This window comes from Triticum dicoccoides, chromosome 5B, assembly GCF_002162155.2.
Source record: "Triticum dicoccoides isolate Atlit2015 ecotype Zavitan chromosome 5B, WEW_v2.0, whole genome shotgun sequence".
NCBI classification, from domain to species: Eukaryota; Viridiplantae; Streptophyta; class Magnoliopsida; order Poales; family Poaceae; genus Triticum; species Triticum dicoccoides.
This window is the reverse complement of record NC_041389.1, coordinates 539,574,507-539,599,524: the sequence shown is the minus strand read 5'-3', so window position 1 is coordinate 539,599,524 and position 25,018 is coordinate 539,574,507. Positions and strand designations below refer to the sequence as shown.

Genomic DNA, 25,018 nt, shown 5'->3' with positions numbered 1-25,018 from the left:
TTTGCCATTTTATTCGCCCTATTTTTCCGTTCGTATCTTGTTGCTTGCTTCTTGTGTGCTTGTGTGTTGGCTTGTTTGTCACGATGGCTCAAGACAATACCAAATTGTGTGACTTTTCCAATACCAACAACAATGATTTTCTTAGCACCCCGATTGCTCCTATTACCGATGCTGAATCTTGTGAAATCAATGTTGCCTTGTTGAATCTTGTCATGAAAGATCAATTCGTCGACCTTCCTAGTGAAGATGTCGCTACCCATCTAAACAGCTTTGTTGATTTGTGTGATATGCAAAAGAAGAAAGATGTGGATAATGATATTGTTAAATTGAAGCTATTTCCTTTTTCGCTTAGAGATCGTGCTAAAACTAGGTTTTTGTCTTTGCCTAAAAATAGTATTGATTCATGGAACAAGTGCAAAGATGCTCTTATCTCTAAGTATTTTCCTCCCGCTAAGATCATCTCTCTTAGAAATGATATTATGAATTTTAAGCAACTTGATCATGAGCATGTTGCACAATCTTGGGATAGGATGAAATTAATGATACGTAATTGCCCTACACATGGTTTGAATTTATGGATGATTATACAAAAAAATTATGCCGGATTGAATTTTGCTTCTAGAAATCTTTTAGATTCGGCCGCGGGAGGCACTTTTATGGAAATCACTTTAGGAGAAGCTACTAAACTCCTAGATAATAATATGGTTAATTATGCTCAATGGCACACTAAAAGATCTGTTGGAAATATGCCCTAGAGGCAATAATAAAATGGTTATTATTATATTTCTTTGTTCATGATAATAGTCTATTGTTCATGCTATAATTGTATTATCCGGAAATCGTAATACATGTGTGAATACATAGACCACAACAAGTCCCTAGTGAGCCTCTAGTTGACTAGCTCGTTGATCAACATATAGTCATGGTTTCCTGACTATGGACATTGGATGTCATTGATAACGGGATCACATCATTAGGAGAATGATGTGATGGACAAGACCCAATCCTAAGCATAGCACAAAGATCGTGTAGTTCGTTTAGCTAGAGAGTCTCCAAATGTCAAGTATCATTTCCTTAGACCATGAGATTGTGCAACTCCCGGATACCGTAGGAGAGCTTTGGGTGTGCCAAACGTCACAACGTAACTGGGTGACTATAAAGGTGCACTACGGGTATCTCCGAAAGTGTTTGTTGGGTTGGCACGAATCGAGACTGGGATTTGTCACTCCGTATAACGGAGAGGTATCTCTGGGCCCACTCTGTAATGCATCATCATAATTAGCTCAATGTGACCAAGTGTCTGGTCACGGGATCATGCATTACGGTACGAGTAAAGTGACTTGCCGGTAACGAGATTGAACGAGGTATTGGGATACCGACGATCGAGTCTCGGGCAAGTAACGTACCGATTGACAAAGGGAATTGCATACGGGATTGATTGAATCCTAGACATCGTGGTTCATCCGATGAGATCATCGAGGAGCATGTGGGAGCCAACATGGGTATCCAGATCCCGATCTTGGTTATTGACCGGAGAGGCGTCTCGGTCATGTCTGCATGTCTGCCGAACCCGTACGGTCTACACACTTAAGGTTCGGTGACGCTAGGGTTGAAGAGATATTAGTATGCAGTAACCCGAAAGTTGTTCGGAGTCCCGGATGAGATCCCGGACGTCACGAGGAGTTCCGGAATGGTCCGGAGGGCCCCATGGGCTGAAGTGGGGAGGGGAACCAGCCCCTGGTGGGCTGGTGCGCCCCCCCTTGGGCCCCCCTGTGCCTAGGGTTGGAAACCCTAGGGGTGGGGGCGCCTCCACTTGCCTTGGGGGGCAAGCCACCCCCTTGGCCGCCGCCCCCCCTTGGAGATCCCATCTCCTAGGGCCGGCGCCCCCCCCAGGGGGCCTATATAAAGAGGGGGAGGGAGGGCAGCCGCACCCCAAGTCTCTGGCGCCTCCCTCTCCCCTGCTACACCTCTCCCTCTCGCAAGTGCTTGGCGAAGCCCTGCCGAGATCGCTGCTGCATCCACCACCACGTCGTCATGCTGCTAGATCTTCATCAACCTCTCCTTCCCCCTTGCTGGATCAAGAAGGAGGAGACGTCTTCCCAACCGTATGTGTGTTGAACGCGAAGGTGCCGTCCGTTCGGCGGTAGGATCTCCGGTGATTTGGATCACGACAAGTACGACTCCCTCAACCTCGTTCTCTTGAACGCTTCCGCACGCGATCTACAATGGTATGTAGATGCACTCCCCTCTCTCGTTGCTAGATGACTGCATAGATTGATCATGGTGAACGTAGGAAAATTTTTATTTTATGCAACATTCCCCAACAAGATCTACTAGTAAAAAGGTGCATGCAATTGAAGAGATTAATGTTTTGAGTGGAAAGATGGATGAACTTATGAAATTGTTTGCTAATAAGAGTGTTTCTTCTGATCCCAATGATATGCCTTTGTCTACTTTGATTGAGAATAATAATGAATCTATGGATGTGAATTTTGTTGGTATGAACAATTTTGGTAACAACACTTATAGAGGAAACTTTAATCCTAGGTCGTATCCTAGTAATTCCTCTAATAATTATGGTAATTCCTACAACAACTCTTATGGAAATTTTAATAATATGCCCTCTTATTTTGAGACTAGTGTTAAAGAATTTTGATTTCTCAAAAGAATTTCAATGCTTTGCTTGAAGAAAAATTGCTTAAGGTTGATGAGTTGGCTAGGAACGTGGATAGAATTTCTCTTGATGTTGATTCTTTGAAACTTAGATCTATTCCACCTAAGCATGATATCAATGAGTCTCTCAAAGCTATGAGAATTTCCATTGATGAGTGCAAAGAAAGAATCGCTAGGATGCGTGCTAAAAAGATTGCTTTGTGAAAGCGTGTTCTTCTAGTTTTCATGATAATAAGGATGAAGGTCTAAAAGTGATTGATGTGTCTCCTATTAAATCTTTATTTTGAAATATGAATCTTGATAATGATGGGACTGGAGATGAGTCAACTTTAGTTAATAGGCGTCCCAATGATTCGGAGTTTTTAGATCTTGATGAAAAAATTGGTAAAGTGGGATTGAAGAGGTCAAAACTTTACATAGCAATGAACCCACTATTTTGGATTTCAAGGAATTTAATTATGATAATTGTTTTTTAATAGATTGTATTTCTTTGTTGCAATCCGTGTTAAATTCTCTGCATGCTTATAGTCAAAATAAGGCTTTTACCAAACATATCATTGATGCTTTAATGCAATCCTATGAAGAAAAGCTTGAATTAGAAGTTTCTATCCCTAGTAAACTTTATGATGAGTGGGAACCTACTATTAAAATTAAAATTAAATACCATGAATGCTATGCTTTGTGTGATTTGGGTGCTAGTGTTTCCACGATTCCAAAAACTTTGTGTTATGTGTTAGGTTTCCGTGAATTTGATGATTGTTCTTTAAACTTGCACCTTGCGGATTCCACCATTAAGAAACCTATGGGAAAAATTAATGATGTTCTTATTGTTGCAAATAGGAATTATGTGCTCGTAGATTTCATTGTCCTTGATATAGATTGCAATCCTTCATGTCCTATTACTCTTGATAGACCTTTCCTTAGAACGATTGGTGCAATTATTGATATGAAAGAAGAGAATATTAGATTCCAATTTCCATTAAGGAAAGGCATGGAATACTTTCCTAGAAAGAAAATTAAATTACCTTATGAATCTATTATGATAGCCAGTTATGCATTGCGTGCCAAAGATGATAATACCTAGATCTATCCTTGCCTTTATGCCTAGCTAGGGGCGTTAAACGATAGCGCTTGTTGGGAGGCAAACCAATTTTATTTTTATTTCTTGCTTTTTGGTTATTTTTAGTAATAAATCTTTGATCTAGCCTCTGGTTAGATGTGTTTTCATGTTTTAATTAGTGTTTGTGCCAAGTAGAACCTTTGGGAAGACTTGGGTGAAGTCTTTTTGATCTTGCATTCTCACCCTTCCATCATTGCTAGCCTCTTCAGTACCGTGCATTCCCCTTTCTCACCTTGAGAGTTGGTGCAAACTTCGCCGGTGCATCCAAACCCCGTGATTTGATACACTCTATCACACATAAACCTCCTTATATCTTCCTCAAAACAGCCACCATACCTACCTATTATGGCATTTCCATAGTCATTCTGAGATATATTGCCATGCAACTTTCCACCGTTCTATTTATTATGACGCGCTTCATCATTGTCATATTGCCTTGCATGATCATGTAGTTGACATCATATTTGTGGCAAAGCCACCATGCATATTATTTCATACATGTCACTCTTGATTCATTACCCATCCCGTTACACCGCCGGAGGCATTCATATAGAGTCATATTTTGTTCTAGTAACGAGTTGTAATCATTGAGTTGTAAATAAATAGAAGTATGATGATCATCATTAATAGAGCATTGCCCCAAATAAAGAAAAGTGAAAGACCAAATAAAAAAATAAAGGCCCAAAAAAAGAAATAAAAAGAAATAAAAAGGACAATGCTACTATCCTTTTTCCACACTTGTGCTTCAAAGTAGCACCATGATCTTTATGATAGAGAGTATCTTGTTTTGTCACTTTCATATACTAGTGGGAATTATTCATTATAAAACTTGGCTTGTATATTCCAACAATGGGCTTCTTCAAATGCCTTAGGTCTTCGTGAGCAAGCAAGTTGGATGCACACCCACTTAGTTTCTTTTGTTGAGCTTTCATACATTTATAGCTCTAGTGCATCTGTTGCATGGCAATCCCTACTCCTTGCATTGACATCAATTGATGGGCAAAGGCATGGTCGGCGGATGGCAAAGGCTTTGCCATCTGCCAGCAGATGGCAAACAGTTTGTCTGAAACCCTGCCGGCAAACGCTTCTTTGCCGTCTGCTGGCTGATGGCAAAGAGCCTATGCCTTTGCCATCAGCTGGCAGATGGCAAAGCCTCTTAACGGGGTTAGCCCCGTTAGAAGGCTAACGGCATACTTTGCCGTCTGCCAGCAGATGGCAAAGGCTTCAGGCTCTTTGCCGTCTGCTAGCAGATGGCAAAGAGCTTTGCCATCTGCTGGCAGATGGCAAAGGGCCCAAATAGGCCAGCACAAATTTTACATGTAGATGACACGTGGCCTCTTTGCCATCTGCTGGCGGATGGCAAAGTTGCCCCATTTAATTTTGTTTTTTCTTATATCAATTCATTTTCACATAAAATCAAACACAAATATATTTATATGACCAATATAGCATATTCAACACATATTACCAATAGTCATGAACACATATATATCGAACACATATCCAACACATGTTACCAATAGTAGCAAGTTTCATCCATACATATACATAGTTTCATCAATATTACATAGTTTCATCATAGGTAGCAAGTTTCACAAAGTCAAAACAAAAACTAAAGACAAGCACTCCATCAACCCAAGCTTCCGTGATCTGAAGCAAATCTACAAAATGGGAAAGAAGAAAGTTAGAAGAAGAAGACTAGGAGAAGAAGATTATTATGATGCAACTAAAATGTGAAGATTATTATGATGCAACTTATATCTATAAAATAGGTCATTTTGGAGCTAAGTATGGTTATTATGTCATTTTTGAGCTAACTAAGCATACTAAGTCATTTTGGTGTAAAAAATGCTAAGTAAGGTCATTTTGGAACTAATAAGTTTATTATGTCATTTTGGAACTAGCTAAGCATATGAAGTCATTTAGGAGCTAAAATATGGCATTTCGTAAGTCATTTTAGAGCTAGCTAAGCATATTAAGTCATTTGGAGGAAAAAATGCTAAGTATAGGTCATTTTAGAGCACCTGCAATCAGACATACCATGACCACGAGCATAATTAATGTACCTAGATTGTCAAACACGTCGGGATGCAAAATCATAACTAAAATACACTGAGGGCAACAAAAAAAAGGCACTGATTGACCTAAGTATTTGATGCACATCACATTTGAGCGCTTCCTTTCCAGTATAGATGCATACTTCCTAATTTACTTGGTGAATGCATTATGTAAATATCAAAATATAAATAGGCAACTCATACGAAAATCCGGTGTTGTTCACTGAAGAAATACATCAAAGCATATCTTTAACTGACACAAAAGTAGAATATCTACTCGCTTCTTTACAAACAAAGCCAAGGCTATATGTGGACATCACCTTGGTATATTTAGCAAGGGATTTATTGTTTTTTCTTCAATGCCTACAAAGCTACCAGAAATTTATCTATTTTACACAAACTATGTTACTGAAATTGCAAATACATGGCTTAGCTCCCCAAAGAAATGAATCCAATATTAACTTATTCACATGCACCACCTACTAATGGAGTAACTACCTACGAAGCTACCAGACATTTCTCTATTTTATGTTAACTAATACTAAAATTGCAAATACATGGCTTAGCTCCCCAAAGAAATGAATCCAATATTAACTTATTCACATGCAGCAACTATTAATAGAGTAATTATTATTCAAAGCATTAACTGATCAAATCAAAATATGCCTTACAAAAAAGTGGAGCGAGTAGGAAATAGATAGCAGTAGAACACTTGAAACTTCATAACATATAAGAACCTAGCATTGTAGTTGAAGCTTCAGTTTTGCAAACATCATTCATCTTGGTTCATTACAAAAGCAAGACAAAGTGGTAAACATTCTAAAAGAAATTTTATCTCCCTGAATCATTATGAGAAAAGCCTGACCCTTTATATTGGGAGCATCAAAACACACCTTTTCTGCATTGTCCCACAGAAAAGTGCGATCTAAATAACCAGAAATTTTGGTGGCCAAAATTATCTGATTGGAAACATAGCAGGCAGGGAACTACACATGGATTTGGAAGCATGCTATTTGGGGCAGAAATCAGGGAAGTACAAGTGTACTCACAAACTGCAAATAAATAGTAAGTTTGGTTTAGGGTACTTTATCTCATGGCTTGGAATTCATCCATCTGCCTACATATAGATCAGTCCTCCCTTGAGTCGTCTTCTTGGGTTGGAATGGGTACTAAAAAGCAAAGAAGTGGAGTATTTCAGTTAAAACTGGGATCAACTTCAAAAAATAAGACGGGCATATCATGTGATTCTCTATTTGTGCTTTGTTCTCCGAAGATCATCTAAAAGAAGTAAAAAATTAAACTAAGATGTAAAAAATGGAACAACATGCTCTGGATGGGTGGTAAACATTTATCTCCCTGTCAACTTGGTGCCAGGATAATATATGTTAAACAGGAAACTTGCAAGAGTACACATAAGATGTTGGACCAGGTTTATAGACAATTCGTGGAAGTGGGGGTGAAAGAGTGGAAGCAGGCAGCAAGCCTGGTACAACATCGATTCCAAAACCAGCATTACATAAAAATCATGCTTACTTCCTACGTCGAGTGTACAGTAACATGGCCCACTGGCATGAGAAAGAGAGAGAGAGATGGCAGAGGAGAGGAATACCCATGCCGGAGTCAGTTGTGAGGAGGATCCGGTTGTCAACAGCGTAGTGTGCTACTCGCTGGTCCTGTCGAGCGCGAGCAAGCCTGGTACAACATCGATTCCAGAACCAGCATTACATAAAAATCATGCTTACTTCCTACGTCGAGTGTACAGTAACACGGCCCACTGGCATGAGAAAGAGAGAGAGAGAGATGGCAGAGGAGAGGAATACCCATGCCGGAGTCAGTTGTGAGGAGGATCCGGTTGTCGACAGCGTAGTGTGCTACTCGCTGGTCCTGTCGAGCGCGATCAAGGAGATCCCCGGGATTAACGGATGGTGTCTGTGAGCATGAACTTGGACAACCAACCATCAAGGGATTCGATGTACGCCTTCTGAGCACTGACGTAGCTCACGAAGCAGGACCTCCAGTTCCTAAGCTCGACCTCCAGCTTGAGAGTAGCATGCCGCTGGGCATCATTGCAGAATTTCTCATACGCAGGGCCGGTGAAGGAATTTGCCTCAAACATTATCTGTCTTTGTGCTTCATGAGAGTCCACCATTACTTTCCTAGTTCTCTGAAAGCTGTCACGGAGAAGGGAAAAGGCATCAGTATTTTGATTCAGTGAAACTACATCAATCATCAATTCCACACACGAAAAACATGAGATCAGTTTACCTATGCAACATCTCAACAAGCTACGGTTGCGGCTCCTCATCCGTAATTGTTATATTCTATCGGATATTGATTCTGCTACTCGTAGAGAAAACTAGATCCTTGTGTGCAAGCCTCTTACATTGTCATGGCTTTTTCAGCACAATGCCGCTCTGAACCTTTGGCATCTTGGTTCCTCAGACACACATATTTCTTCTCTTGTCGGATTTGATCTATGGCTTGTACAAGCCTCTAGATGCAATAGAGGATAGCTTCAGATCGACACACACACAGTGTCATGGAGCATGTCCTGTGCGACCATGATCTGGGATTGGAGGCGCAGCGGACCTGGTCCTCGTCATCGCGGGCGAAGGCGGGGAGCTGGGAGAGGTCACACCCGCCACACAGTCCCTAGAGACGTAGCCAGCGCACCTCCCTCCTGCTAAGACAGACAGTCCATGGTTGAGAAATCATGTACATAAGTCATAATGTGTAGGAGCAAGAGATGAATTGCTCAAAAAAAGAAAAATGGACAAAACAAGAGCTGATGATCCTTCTAGAAATTAGTTAAAACATTGACTTTTTGTCTTTTTGAATATCTTGTATGATACTGCTAGAAATTAGTTCATTGGAGCCAAGGCATTCAAATGCCAACATTACCATAATACATCACTTGTAATCATTAGCTACAACAAAACACATCATGTCGTGTGTAATTGGCACAATTTCTGTCATATATGGTAAACCTGCTCCAGAATAACACAATAATGTGAATCCATTGCAAATATTTTCTTCTATCTTTTAAAATACTTATGCTATCTTGAGAGAAGCCACTAGTGAAACCTATGGCCCCTGGGTCTATCTTTTAAAATATTAATCTCCCGTCAACTAGCTATCTCTGTCGCCATTTATTTTGCAATCTTTACTTCTAATCTTTATCATAAAAATACCAAAAATATTATCTTATCATCTCTATCAGATCTCACTTTTGCAAGTGGCCATGAAGGGATTGACAACCCCTTTATCGCGTTGGTTGTAAGGTTCTTATTTGTTTTTGTAGGTACGACGGACTTGCGTGTGGCCTCCTACTGGATTGATACCTTGGTTCTCAAAAACTGAGGGAAATACTTACGCTACTTTGCTGCATCGCCCTTTCCTCTTCAAGGAAAATCAACGCATGCTCAAGAGGTAGCAAGAAGGATTTCTGGCGACGTTGTCGGCGAGTCTACACACAAGTCAAGACATACCAAGTACCCATCACAAACTCTTATCCCTCGCATTACATTATTTGTCATTTGCCTCTCGTTTTCCTCTCCCCCACTTCACCTTTGCCATTTTATTCGCCCTCTTTTTCCGTTCATATCTTTTTGCTTGCTTCTTGTGTGCTTGTGTGTTGGCTTGTTTGTCACGATGGCTCAAGACAATACCAAATTGTGTGACTTTTCCAATACCAACAACAATGATTTTCTTAGCACCCCGATTGCTCCTATTACCGATGCTGAATCTTGTGAAATCAATGTTGCCTTGTTGAATCTTGTCATGAAAGATCAATTCGTCGACCTTCCTAGTGAAGATGTCGCTACCCATCTAAACAGCTTTGTTGATTTGTGTGATATGCAAAAGAAGAAAGATGTGGATAATGATATTGTTAAATTGAAGCTATTTCCTTTTTCGCTTAGAGATCGTGCTAAAACTAGGTTTTTGTCTTTGCCTAAAAATAGTATTGATTCATGGAACAAGTGCAAAGATGCTCTTATCTCTAAGTATTTTCCTCCCGCTAAGATCATCTCTCTTAGAAATGATATTATGAATTTTAAGCAACTTGATCATGAGCATGTTGCACAATCTTGGGATAGGATGAAATTAATGATACGTAATTGCCCTACACATGGTTTGAATTTATGGATGATTATACAAAAAAATTATGCCGGATTGAATTTTGCTTCTAGAAATCTTTTAGATTCGGCCGCGGGAGGCACTTTTATGGAAATCACTTTAGGAGAAGCTACTAAACTCCTAGATAATAATATGGTTAATTATGCTCAATGGCACACTAAAAGATCTGTTGGAAATATGCCCTAGAGGCAATAATAAAATGGTTATTATTATATTTCTTTGTTCATGATAATTGTCTATTGTTCATGCTATAATTGTATTATCCGGAAATCATAATACATGTGTGAATACATAGACCACAACAAGTCCCTAGTGAGCCTCTAGTTGACTAGCTCGTTGATCAACATATAGTCATGGTTTCCTGACTATGGACATTGGATGTCATTGATAACGGGATCACATCATTAGGAGAATGATGTGATGGACAAGACCCAATCCTAAGCATAGCACAAAGATCGTGTAGTTCGTTTAGCTAGAGAGTCTCCAAATGTCAAGTATCATTTCCTTAGACCATGCGATTGTGCAACTCCCGGATACCGTAGGAGAGCTTTGGGTGTGCCAAACGTCACAACGTAACTGGGTGACTATAAAGGTGCACTACGGGTATCTCCGAAAGTGTTTGTTGGGTTGGCACGAATCGAGACTGGGATTTGTCACTCCGTATAACAGAGAGGTATCTCTGGGCCCACTCTGTAATGCATCATCATAATGAGCTCAATGTGACCAAGTGTCTGGTCACGGGATCATGCATTACGGTACGAGTAAAGTGACTTGCCGGTAACGAGATTGAACGAGGTATTGGGATACCGACGATCGAGTCTCGGGCAAGTAACGTACCGATTGACAAAGGGAATTGCATACGGGATTGATTGAATCCTAGACATCGTGGTTCATCCGATGAGATCATCGAGGAGCATGTGGGAGCCAACATGGGTATCCAGATCCCGATCTTGGTTATTGACCGGAGAGACGTCTCGGTCATGTCTGCATGTCTGCCGAACCCGTACGGTCTACACACTTAAGGTTCGGTGACGCTAGGGTTGAAGAGATATTAGTATGCAGTAACCCGAAAGTTGTTCGGAGTCCCGGATGAGATCCCGGACGTCACGAGGAGTTCCGGAATGGTCCGGAGGTGAAGAATTATATATAGGAAGTGCAGTTTTGGCCATCGGGAAAGTTCCGGGGGTCACCGGTATTGTACTGGGACCACCGGAAGGGTCCCGGGGGTCCACCGGGTGCGGCCACCTATCCCGGAGGGCCCCATGGGCTGAAGTGGGGAGGGGAACCAGCCCCTGGTGGGCTGGTGCGCACCCCTTGCCCCCCCACGCCTGAAACACTAGGGGTGGGGGCGCCTCCACTTGCCTTGGGGGGCAAGCCACCCCCTTGGCCGCCGCCCCCCTTGGAGATCCCATCTCCTAGGGCCGGCGCCCCCCCAAGGGGCCTATATAAAGAGGGGGGAAGGAGGGCAGCTGCACCCCAAGTCTCTGGCGCCTCCCCCTCCCCTGCTACACCTCTCCCTCTCGCAAGTGCTTGGCGAAGCCCTGCCGAGATCACTGCTGCATCCACCACCACCACGTCGTTGTGCTGCTGGATCTTCATAAACCTCTCCTTCCCCCTTGCTGGATCAAGAAGGAGGAGACGCCTTCCCAACCATACGTGTGTTGAACGCGGAGGTGCCGTCCGTTTGGCGCTAGGATCTCCGGTGATTTGGATAACGACGAGTACGACTCCCTCAACCTCGTTCTCTTGAACACTTCTGCACGCGATCTACAAGGGTATGTAGATGCACTCCCCTATCTCGTTGCTAGATGACTCCATAGATTGATCATGGTGAACGTAGGAAAAATTTTATTTTATGCAACGTTCCCCAATAGTGGTATCAGAGCTAGGTCTATGCGTAGTTACTATGCACGAGTAGAACACAAAGCAGTTGTGGGCGTAGATGTTGTTAATTTTCTTGCCACTACTAGTCTTATCTTGCTTCGGCGGCATTGTGGGATGAAGCGGCCCGGACCGACCTTACACGTACCTTACGTGAGACCGGTTCCACCGAATGACATGCACTAGTTGCATAAGGTGGCTAGCGAGTGTCTGTCTCTCCCACTTTAGTTGGAGCGGATTCGATGAGAAGGGTCCTTATGAAGGGTAAATAGAAATTGGCATATCATGTTGTGGTTTTACGTAGGTAAGAAATGTTCTTGCTAGAACACCTATAGAAGCCACGTAAAAATTTGCAACAACAATTAGAGGACGTCTAACTTGTTTTTGCAGCAAGTGCTTTGTGATGTGATATGGCCAAAGGATGTGATGAATGATATATGTGATGTATGAGATGATCATGTTCTTGTAATAGGAATCACGACTTGCATGTCGATGAGTATGACAACCGGCAGGAGCCATAGGAGTTGTCTTTATTTTTTGTATGACCTGCGTGTCATTGAAGAACGCCATGTAAATTACTTTACTTTATTGCTAAACACGTTATCGATAGAAGTAGAAGTAGTCGTTGGCGTGACAACTTCATGAAGACACGATGATGGAGATCATGATGATGGAGATCATGGTGTCATGCCAGTGACGAAGATGATCATGGCGCCCCGAAGATGGAGATCAAAGGAGCAATATGATATTGGCCATATCATGTCACTATTTGATTACATGTGATGTTTATCATGTTTTACATCTTATTTGCTTAGAACAACAGTAGCTTAAATAAGATGATCCCTCGAAATAATTTCAAGAAAAGTGTTCCCCCTAACTGTGCACCGTTGCGAAGGTTTGTTGTTTCGAAGCACCACGTGATGATCGGGTGTGATAGATCCTAACGTTTGAATACAACGGGTGTAAGCCAGATTTACACACGCAATACACTTAGGTTGACTTGACGAGCCTAGCATGTACAGACATGGCCTCGGAACACGGAAGACCGAAAGGTCGAGCATGAGTCGTATAGAAGATACGATCAACATGAAGATGTTCACCGATGATGACTAGTCCGTCTCACGTGATGATCGGACACGGCCTAGTTGACTCGGATCATGTTTCTCTTAGATGACTAGAGGGATGTCTGTCTAAGTGGGAGTTCATTGAATAATTTGATTAGATGAACTTAATTATCATGAACTTAGTCTAAAAACCTTTGCAAAATGTCTTGTAGATCAAATGGCCAACAGTCATGTCCACCTCAACTTCAATGCGTTCCTAGAGAAAACCAAGCTGAAAGATGATGGCAGCAACTATACGGACTGGGTCCGAAACCTGAGGATCATCCTCATAGCTGCCAAGAAAGATTATGTCCTAGAAGCGCCGCTAGGTGAAGCACCAATCCCAGAGAACCAAGACTTATGAATGCTTGGCAGTCTCGTGCTGATGATTACTCCCTCGTTCAGTGCGGCATGCTTTACAACTTAGAACCGGGGCTCCAAAAGCGTTTTGAGCAACACAGAGCATATGAGATATTCGAAGAGCTAAAAATGGTTTTCCAAGCTCATGCCCGGGTCGAGAGATATGAAGTCTCCGACAAGTTCTTCAGCTGTAAGATGGAGGAAAATAGTTCTGTCAGTGAGCACATACTCAAGATGTCTGGGTTGCACAACCGCTTGACTCAGCTGGGAGTTAATCTCCCGGATGACGCGGTCATTGACAGAATCCGTCAGTCGCTTCCACCGAGCTACAAGAGCTTTGTGATGAACTTCAATATGCAGGGGATGGAAAAGACCATTCCTGAGGTATATTCAATGATGAAATCAGCGGAGGTAGAGATCAAAAAGTAACATCAAGTGTTGATGGTGAATAAAACCACTAAGTTCAAGAAAGGCAAGGGTAAGAAGAACTTCAAGAAGGACGGCAAGGGAGTTACCGCACCCGGTAAGCCAGTTGCCGGGAAGAAGTCAAACAATGGACCCAAGCCTGAGACTGAGTGCTTTTATTGCAAGGGAAGTGGTCACTGGAAGCGGAACTGCCCCATGTACTTAGCGGACAAGAAGGCCGGCAAAACCAAAGGTATCTATGATATACATGTAATTGATGTGTACCTTACCAGTGCTCGTAGTAGCTCCTGGGTATTTGATACCTGTGCGGTTGCTCATATTTATAACTCAAAGCAGGAGTTGCGGAATAAGCGGAGACTGGCGAAGGACGAGGTGACAATGCGCATCGGGAATGGTTCCAAGGTCGATGTGATCGCCGTCGGCACGCTACCTCTACATTTACCTACGGGATTAGTTTTAAACCTCAATAATTGTTATTTAGTACCAGCTTTGAGCATGAACATTGTATCTGGATCTCGTTTAATTCGAGATGGCTACTCATTTAAATCCGAGAATAATGGTTGTTCTATTTATATGAGAGATATGTTTTATGGTCAAGCCCCGCTAGTGAATGGTTTATTCTTAATGAATCTCGAGCGTTATGTTACACATATTCATAGTGTGAATACCAAAAGATGTAAAGTTGATAACGATAGTCCCGCATACTTGTGGCACTGCTATCATTTTGGGGATACGCTCTAGAGACAGCTACATTCACTTTAAATAGGGCACCGTCTAAATCCGTTGAGACGACACTGTATGAATTATGGTTTGGGAAGAAACCTAAGCTGTCGTTTCTAAAAGTTTGGGGATGCGATGCTTATGTCAAGAAACTTCAACCTGAGAAGCTCGAACCCAAGTCGGAAAAATGCGTCTTCACAGGATACCCTAAGGAAACCATTGGGTATACCTTCTACTTAAGATCCGAGGGCAAGATCTTTGTTGCCAAGAACGGGTCCTTTCTGGAGAAAGAGTTTCTCTTGAAAGAATTAAGTGGGAGGAAATTAGAGCTTGATGAAGTACTACCTCTTGAAACGGTAAGTAGCGCAACTCAAGAAGATGTTCCTGTGGTGCCTGCACCGACAAGAGATGAAGTTAATGATGATGATCAAGATACTTCGGATCAAGCTCCTACTAAACTTCGAAGGTCCACAAGGACACGTTCCGCACCAGAGTGGTACGGCAACCCTGTCTTGGAAATCATGTTGTTAGACAACGGTGAACCTTCGAACTATGAAGAAGCGATGGCGGGCCCAGATTCCAACAAATGGCTTGAAGCCATGCAATCCGAGATAGGATCCATGTATGAAAACAAAGTATGGACTTTGACAGACTTGCCCGATGATCGGCGAGCAATAGAAAACAAATGGATCTTTAAGAAGAAGACGGACGCGGATGGTAATGTTACCATATATAAAGCTCGACTTGTCGCTAAAGGTTATCGACAAGTTCAAGGGATTGACTACGATGAGACATTCTCTCCCGTAGCAAAGCTGAAGTTCGTCCGAATCATGTTAGCAATTGTCGCATACTATGATTATGAGATATGGCAAATGGACGTCAAAACGGCATTGCTTAACGGTCACCTTAAGGAAGAATTGTATATGATGCAGCCGGAAGGTTTTGTCGACCCTGAGAATGCTAACAAGGTATGCAAGCTCCAGCGCTCCATCTATGGGCTGGTGCAAGCATCTCGGAGTTGGAACGTTCACTTTAATGAGATGATCAAAGATTTTGGGTTTATGCAGACTTATGGAGAAGCCTGCGTTTACAAGAAAGTGAGTGGGAGCTCTGTAGCATTTCTCATATTATATGTGGGTGACATACTTTTGATGGGAAATGACATAGAACTTTTGGACAGCATTAAGGCCTACTTGAATAAGTGTTTTTCAATGAAGGACCTTGGAGAAGCTGCTTAAATATTAGGCATCAAGATCTATAGATATAGATCAAGATGCCTCATAGGTCTTTCACAAAGCACATACCTTGATAAGATATTGAAGAAGTTCAATATGGATTAGTCCAAGAAGGGGTTCTTGCCTGTGTTGCAAGGTGTGAAATTGAGCTCGGCTCAATGCCCGACCACGGTAGAAGATAGAGAAAAGATGAGTGTCCTCCCCTATGCCTCAGACATAGAGTCTATCATGTATGCCATGACCTGTACCAGACCTGATATAAACCTTGCCGTAAGTTTGGTAGGAAGGTACCAAAGTAATCCCGGCATGGAACACTGGACAGCGGTCAAAAACATCCTTAAGTACCTGAAAAGGACTAAGGATATGTTTCTCGTATATGGAGGTGACGAAGAGCTTGTCGTAAAGGGTTACATCGACGCTAGCTTCGACACAGATCTAGATGACTCTAAGTCACAAACCGGATACGTGTATATTTTGAATGGTGGGGCAGTAAGCTGGTGCGGTTGCAAGCAGAGCGTCGTGGCGGGATCTACATGTGAAGCGGAGTACATGGCAGCCTCGGAGGCAGCGCATGAAGCTATCTGGGTGAAGGAGTTCATCACCGACCTAGGAGTCATACCCAATGCGTCGGGGCCGATCACACTCTTCTGTGACAACACTGGAGCTATTGCACTTGCCAAGGAGCCCAGGTTTCACAAGAAGACCAGGCACATCAAGCGTCGCTTCAACTCCATTCGTGAAAATGTTCAAGATGGAGACATAGATATTTGTAAAGTACATACGGAGCTGAATGTAGCAGATCCGTTGACTAAACCTCTCCCTAGAGCAAAACATGATCAACACCAGAACACAATGGGTGTTCGATACATCACAATGTAACTACATTATTGACTCTAGTGCAAGTGGGAGACTGTTGGAAATATGCCCTAGAGGCAATAATAAAATGGCTATTATGATATTTCTTTGTTCATGATAATTGTCTATTGTTCATGCTATAATTGTATTATCCGGAAATCGTAATACATGTGTGAATACATAGACCATAACAAGTCTCTAGTGAGCCTCTAGTTGACTAGCTCGTTGATCAACAGATAGTCATGGTTTCCTGACTATGGACATTGGATGTCATTGATAACGGGATCACATCATTAGGAGAATGATGTGATGGACAAGACCCAATCCTAAGCATAGCACAAAGATCGTGTAGTTCGTTTAGCTAGAGAGTCTCCAAATGTCAAGTATCATTTCCTTAGACCATGAGATTGTGCAACTCCCGGATACCGTAGGAGAGCTTTGGGTGTGCCAAACGTCACAACGTAACTGGGTGACTATAAAGGTGCACTACGGGTATCTCCGAAAGTGTTTGTTGGGTTGGCACGAATCAAGACTGGGATTTGTCACTTCGTATGACGGAGAGGTATCTCTGGGCCCACTCTGTAATGCATCATCATAATGAGCTCAATGTGACCAAGTGTCTGGTCACGGGATCATGCATTACGGTACGAGTAAAGTGACTTGCCGGTAACGAGATTGAACGAGGTATTGGGATACCGACGATCGAGTCTCGGGCAAGTAACGTACCGATTGACAAAGGGAATTGCATACGGGATTGATTGAATCCTAGACATCGTGGTTCATCCGATGAGATCATCGAGGAGCATGTGGGAGCCAACATGGGTATCCAGATCCCGATGTTGGTTATTGACCGGAGAGGCGTCTCGGTCATGTCTGCATGTCTGCCGAACCCGTACGGTCTACACACTTAAGGTTCGGTGACGCTAGGGTTGAAGAGATATTAGTATGCAGTAACCCGAAAGTTGTTCGGAGTCCCGGATGAGATCTCGGACGTCACAAGGAGTTCCGGAATGGTCCAGAGGTGAAGAATTATATATAGGAAGTGCAGTTTCGGCCATCGGGAAAGTTTCGGGGATCACCGTTATTGTACCGGGACCACCGGAAGGGTCCCGGGGGTCCATCGGGTTGGGCCACCTATCCCAGAGGGCCCCATGGGCTGAAGTGGGGAGGGGAACCAGCCCCTGGTGGGCTGGTGCGCCCCCCCTTGGGCCCCCCTGTGCCTAGGGTTGGAAACCCAAGGGGTGGGGGCGCCTCCACTTGCCTTGGGGGGAAAGCCACCCCCTTGGCCGCCGCCCCCCCTTGGAGATCCCATCTCCTAGGGCCGGCGCCCCCCCCCAGGGGGCCTATATAAAGAGGGGGAGGGAGGGCAGCCGCACCCCAAGTCTCTGGCGCCTCCCTCTCCCCTGCTACACCTCTCCCTCTCGCAAGTGCTTGGCGAAGCCCTGCCGAGATCGCTGCTGCATCCACCACCACGCCGTCATGCTGCTAGATCTTCATCAACCTCTCCTTCCCCCTTGCTGGATCAAGAAGGAGGAGACGTCTTCCCAACCGTATGTGTGTTGAACGCGAAGGTGCCGTCCGTTCGGCGGTAGGATCTCCGGTGATTTGGATCACGACAAGTACGACTCCCTCAACCTCGTTCTCTTGAACGCTTCCGCACGCGATCTACAATGGTATGTAGATGCACTCCCCTCTCTCGTTTCTAGATGACTGCATAGATTGATCATGGTGAACGTAGGAAAATTTTTATTTTATGCAACATTCCCCAACAAGATCTACTAGTAAAAAGGTGCATGCAATTGAAGAGATTAATGTTTTGAGTGGAGAGATGGATGAACTTATGAAATTGTTTGCTAATAAGAGTGTTTCTTCTGATCCCAATGATATGCCTTTGTCTACTTTGATTGAGAATAATAATGAATCTATGGATGTGAATTTTGTTGGTATGAACAATTTTGGTAACAACACTTATAGAGGAAACTTTAATCCTAGGTCGTATCCTAGTAATTCCTCTAATAATTATGGTAATTCCTACAACAACTCTTATGGAAATTTTAATAATATGCCCTCTTATTTTGAGACTAGTGTTAAAGAATTTTGATTTCTCAAAAGAATTTCAATGCTTTGCTTGAAGAAAAATTGCTTAAGGTTGATGAGTTGGCTAGGAACGTGGATAGAATTTCTCTTGATGTTGATTCTTTGAAACTTAGATCTATTCCACCTAAGCATGATATCAATGAGTCTCTCAAAGCTATGAGAATTTCCATTGATGAGTGCAAAGAAAGAATCGCTAGGATGCGTGCTAAAAAGATTGCTTTGTGAAAGCGTGTTCTTCTAGTTTTCATGATAATAAGGATGAAGGTCTAAAAGTGATTGATGTGTCTCCTATTAAATATTTATTTTGAAATATGAATCTTGATAATGATGGGACTGGAGATGAGTCAACTTTAGTTAATAGGCGTCCCAATGATTCGGAGTTTTTAGATCTTGATGAAAAAATTGGTAAAGTGGGATTGAAGAGGTCAAAACTTTACATAGCAATGAACCCACTATTTTGGATTTCAAGGAATTTAATTATGATAATTGTTTTTTAATAGATTGTATTTCTTTGTTGCAATCCGTGTTAAATTCTCTGCATGCTTATAGTCAAAATAAGGCTTTTACCAAACATATCATTGATGCTTTAATGCAATCCTATGAAGAAAAGCTTGAATTAGAAGTTTCTGTCCCTAGTAAACTTTATGATGAGTGGGAACCTACTATTAAAATTAAAATTAAATACCATGAATGCTATGCTTTGTGTGATTTGGGTGCTAGTGTTTCCACGATTCCAAAAACTTTGTGTTATGTGTGAGGTTTCCGTGAATTTGATGATTGTTCTTTAAACTTGCACCTTGCGGATTCCACCATTAAGAAACCTATGGGAAAAATTAATGATGTTCTTATTGTTGCAAATAGGAATTATGTGCTCGTAGATTTCATTGTCCTTGATATAGATTGCAATCCTTCATGTCCTATTACTCTTGATAGACCTTTCCTTAGAACGATTGGTGCAATTATTGATATGAAAGAAGAGAATATTAGATTCCAATTTCCATTAAGGAAAGGCATGGAATACTTTCCTAGAAAGAAAATTAAATTACCTTATGAATCTATTATGATAGCCACTTATGCATTGCGTGCCAAAGATGATAATACCTAGATCTATCCTTGCCTTTATGCCTAGCTAGGGGCGTTAAACGATAGCGCTTGTTGGGAGGCAAACCAATTTTATTTTTATTTCTTGATTTTTGGTTATTTTTAGTAATAAATCTTTGATATAGCCTCTGGTTAGATGTGTTTTCATGTTTTAATTAGTGTTTGTGCCAAGTAGAACCTTTGGGAAGACTTGGGTGAAGTCTTTTTGATCTTGCTGTAAAAAACAGAAACGTTAGCATTCATGACATTAGCTACAACTTTTTACTGGGAGTGATATTTACTTGATTCTTTTTTAAGATGATTAATATATAAATTCCTCACGTCCAGCAATTTATTTCAGAATTTTTGGAGATCCATAAGTATACGTTTGATACAGATTACTACAGACTGTTCTGTTTTTGACAGATTCTGTTTTTCGTGTGTTGTTTGCTTATTTTGATGAATCTATGGCTAGTATCGGAGGTTATGAACCATAGAGAAGTTGGAATACAGTAGTTTTAATACCAATATAAATAAAAAATGAGTTCATTACAGTACCTTAAAGTGGTGGTTTGTTTTCTTTCGCTAATGGAGCTCATGAGATTTTCTGTTAGGTTTTGTGTTGTGAAGTTTTCAAGTTTTTGGGTAAAGATTTGATGGATTATGGAACAAGAAGTGGCAAGAGCCTAAGCTTGGGAATTCCCAAGGCACCCCAAGGTAAAATCCAAGGACAACCAAAAGCCTAAGCTTGGGGATGCCCCGGAAGGCATCCCCTCTTCTGTCTTCGTCCATCGGTAACTTTACTTGATATAATTTTATTCACCACATGATATGTGTTTTGCTTGGAGCGTCTTGTATGATTTGAGTCTTTGATTTTTAGTTCACCACAATCATCCTTGTTGTACACACCTTTTGGGAGAGACACACATTAATCGAAAATTATTAGAATACTTTATGTGCTTCACTTATATCTTTTGAGCTAAATAATTTCGCTCTAGTGCTTCACTTATATCTTTTAGAGCACGGTGGTGGTTTTATTTTATAGAAATTATTGATCTCTCATTCTTCACTTATATTATTTTGAGAGTCTTTTATAACAGCATGGTAATTTGTGTTGGCTATAAAATTAGTCCTAATATGATAGGCATCCAAGATGGATATAATAAAAACTTTCATATAAGTGCATTGAATACTAAGAGAAGTTTGATACTTGATGATTGTTTTGAGATATGGAGATAGTGATATTAAAGTTGTGCTAGTTGAGTAGTTGTGAATTTGAGAAATACTTGTGTTGAAGTTTGCAAGTCCCGTAGCATGTACGTATGGTAAACGTTGTGTAACAAATTTGAAACATGAGGTGTTCTTTGATTGTCATCCTTATGAGTGGCGGTCGGGGACGAGCGATGGTCTTTTCCTACCAATTTATCCCCCTAGGAGCATGCGCGTAGTGCTTGGTTTTTGATGACTTGTAGATTTTCGCAATAAGTATGTGAGTTCTTTATGACTAATGTTGAGTCCATGGATTATATGCATTCTCACCCTTCCATCATTGCTAGCCTCTTCAGTACCGTGCATTCCCCTTTCTCACCTTGAGAGTTGGTGCAAACTTCGCCGGTGCATCCAAACCCCGTGATTTGATACACTCTATCACACATAAACCTCCTTATATCTTCCTCAAAACAGCCACCATACCTACCTATTATGGCATTTCCATAGTCATTCTGAGATATATTGCCATGCAACTTTCCACCGTTCTATTTATTATGACGCGCTTCATCATTGTCATATTGCCTTGCATGATCATGTAGTTGACATCGTATTTGTGGCAAAGCCACCATGCATATTATTTCATACATGTCACTCTTGATTCATTACCCATCCCGTTACACCGCCGGAGGCATTCATATAGAGTCATATTTTGTTCTAGTATCGAGTTGTAATCATTGAGTTGTAAATAAATAGAAGTATGATGATCATCATTAATAGAGCATTGCCCCAAATAAAGAAAAGAGAAAGACCAAATAAAAAAATAAAGGCCCAAAAAAAGAAATAAAAAGAAATAAAAAGGACAATGCTACTATCCTTTTTCCACACTTGTGCTTCAAAGTAGCACCATGATCTTTATGATAGAGAGTATCTTGTTTTGTCACTTTCATATACTAGTGGGAATTTTTCATTATAAAACTTGGCTTGTATATTCCAACAATGGGCTTCTTCAAATGCCTTAGGTCTTCGTGAGCAAGCAAGTTGGATGCACACCCACTTAGTTTCTTTTGTTGAGCTTTCATACATTTATAGCTCTAGTGCATCTGTTGCATGGCAATCCCTACTCCTTGCATTGACATCAATTGATGGGCATCTCCCTAGCCCGTTGATTAGCCACGTCAATGTGAGACTTTCTCCTTTTTTGTCTTCTCCACATAACCCCCATCATTATATTCTATTCCACCCATAGTGCTATATCCATGGCTCACGCTCATGTATTGCGTGAAAGTTGAAAAAAGTTTGAAATTACTAAAGTATGAAACAATTGCTTGGCTTGTCATCGGGGTTGTGCATGATGAGAGCATTCTTGTGTGACAAAAATGGAGCACGACCAAACTATATGATTTTGTAGGGATGAACTTTCTTTGGCCATCACTACTGGAATCTGGCACTTTGCCATCTGCCATGGCAGATGGCAAAGGCATGGTCGGCGGATGGCAAAGGCTTTGCCATCTGCCAGCAGATGGCAAACAGTTTGTCTGAATCCCTGCCGGTAAACGCTTCTTTGCCGTCTGCTGGCTGATGGCAAAGAGCCTATGCCTTTGCCACCAGCTGGCAGATGGCAAAGCCTCTTAACGGGGTTAGCCCCGTTAGAAGGCTAACGGCATACTTTGCCGTCTGCCAGCAGATGGCAAAGGCTTCAGGCTCTTTGCCGTCTGCTAGCAGATGGCAAAGAGCTTTGCCTTCTGCTGGCAGATGGCAAAGGGCCCAAATAGGCCAGCACAAATTTTACATGTAGATGACACGTGGCCTCTTTGCCATCTGCTGGCGGATGGCAAAGTTGCCCCATTTAATTTTGTTTTTTCTTATATCAATTCATTTTCACAGAAAATCAAACACAAATATATTTATATGACCAATATAGCATATTCAACACATATTACCAATAGTCATGAACACATATATATCGAACACATATCCAACACATGTAACCAATAGTAGCAAGTTTCATCCACACATATACATAGTTTCATCAATATTACATAGTTTCATCATAGGTAGCAAGTTTCACAAAGTCAAAACAAAAACTAAAGACAAGCACTCCATCAACCCAAGCTTCCGTGATCTGAAGCATATCTACAAAATGGGAAAGAAGAAAGTTAGAAGAAGAAGACTAGAAGAAGAAGATTATTATGATGCAACTAAAATATGAAGATTATTATGATGCAACTTATATCTGTAAAATAGGTCATTTTGGAGCTAAGTATGGTTATTATGTCATTTTTGAGCTAACTAAGCATACTAAGTCATTTTGGTGTAAAAAATGCTAAGTAAGGTCATTTTGGAACTAATAAGTTTATTATGTCATTTTGGAACTAGCTAAGCATATGAAGTCATTTCGGAGCTAAAATATGGCATTTCGTAAGTCATTTTAGAGCTAGCTAAGCATATTAAGTCATTTGGAGGAAAAATGCTAAGTATAGGTCATTTTAGAGCACCTACAATCAGACATACCATGACCACGAGCATAATTAATGTACCTAGATTGTCAAACACGTCGGGATGCAAAATCATAACTAAAATACACTGAGGGCAAAAAAAAGGCACTGATTGACCTAAGTATTTGATGCACACCACATTTGAGCGCTTCCTTTCCAGTATAGATGCATACTTCCTGATTTACTTGGTGAATGCATTATGTAAATATAAAAATATAAATAGGCAACTCATACGAAAATCTGGTGTTGTTCACTGAAGAAATACATCAAAGCATATCTTTAACTTACACAAAAGTAGAATGTCTACTCACTTCTTTACAAACAAAGCCAAGGCTATATGTGGACATCACCTTGGTATATTTAGCAAGGGATTTATTGTTTTTTCTTCAATGCCTACAAAGCTACCAGAAATTTATCTATTTTACACTAACTATGTTACTGAAATTGCAAATACATGGCTTAGCTCCCCAAAGAAATGAATCCAATATTAACTTATTCACATGCACCACCTACTAATGGAGTAACTACCTACGAAGCTACCAGACATTTCTCTATTTTATGTTAACTAATACTAAAATTGCAAATACATGGCTTAGCTCCCCAAAGAAATGAATCCAATATTAACTTATTCACATGCAGCAACTATTAATAGAGTAATTATTATTCAAAGCATTAACTGATCAAATCAAAATATGCCTTACAAAAAAGTGGAGCGAGTAGGAAATAGATAGCAGTAGAACACTTGAAACTTCATAACATCTAAGAACCTAGCATTGTAGTTGAAGCTTCAGTTTTGCAAACATCATTCATCTTGGTTCATTACAAAAGCAAGCCAAAGTGGTAAACATTCTAAAAGAAATTTTATCTCCCTGAATCATTATGAGAAAAGCCTGACCCTTTATATTGGGAGCATCAAAACACACCTTTTCTGCATTGTCCCACAGAAAAGTGCGATCTAAATAACCAGAAATTTTGGTGGCCAAAATTATCTGATTGGAAACATAGCAGGCAGGGAACTACACATGGATTTGGAAGCATGCTATTTGGGGCAGAAATCAGGGAAGTACAAGTGTACTCGCAATCTGTAAATAAATAGTAAGTTTGGTTTAGGGTACTTTATCTCATGGCTTGGAATTCATCCATCTGCCTACATATAGATCAGTCCTCCCTTGAGTCGTCTTCTTGGGTTGGAATGGGTACTAAAAAGCAAAGAAGTGGAGTATTTCAGTTAAAACTGGGATCAACTTCAAAAAATAAGACGGGCATATCATGTGATTCTCTATTTGTGCTTTGTTCTCCGAAGATCATCTAAAAGAAGTAAAAAATTAAACTAAGATGTAAAAAATGGAACAACATGCTCTGGATGGGTGGTAAACATTTATCTCCCTGTCAACTTGGTGCCAGGATAATATATGTTAAACAGGAAACTTGCAAGAGTACACATAAGATGTTGGACCAGGTTTATAGACAATTCGTGGAAGTGGGGGTGAAAGAGTGGAAGCAGGCAGCAAGCCTGGTACAACATCGATTCCAAAACCAGCATTACATAAAAATCATGCTTACTTCCTAC

At 41.3% G+C, this 25,018-nt stretch overlaps 2 long non-coding RNA genes across 2 annotated transcripts in view; both read right to left on the bottom strand.

Annotated features, from left to right (window-relative positions):
• Nucleotides 1–5,407: 5,407 nt before the first annotated feature.
• LOC119306046 lies at nucleotides 5,408–8,157 on the bottom strand. Its single transcript, XR_005148836.1, has 5 exons — nucleotides 8,116–8,157; nucleotides 7,671–8,021; nucleotides 7,460–7,542; nucleotides 6,936–7,019; nucleotides 5,408–5,454 (listed from the first exon to the last, which is right to left on the bottom strand). It is a non-coding gene; the product is annotated as an uncharacterized LOC119306046 (long non-coding RNA).
• A 16,391-nt stretch (nucleotides 8,158–24,548) lies between these two features.
• The window catches only part of LOC119306045, a 1,482-nt gene continuing 1,012 nt past the window's right edge, over nucleotides 24,549–25,018 (bottom strand). The window contains exon 4 of the long non-coding RNA XR_005148835.1: nucleotides 24,549–24,647. This is a non-coding gene — a long non-coding RNA (uncharacterized LOC119306045). The remainder of the gene's footprint in view (nucleotides 24,648–25,018) is intronic.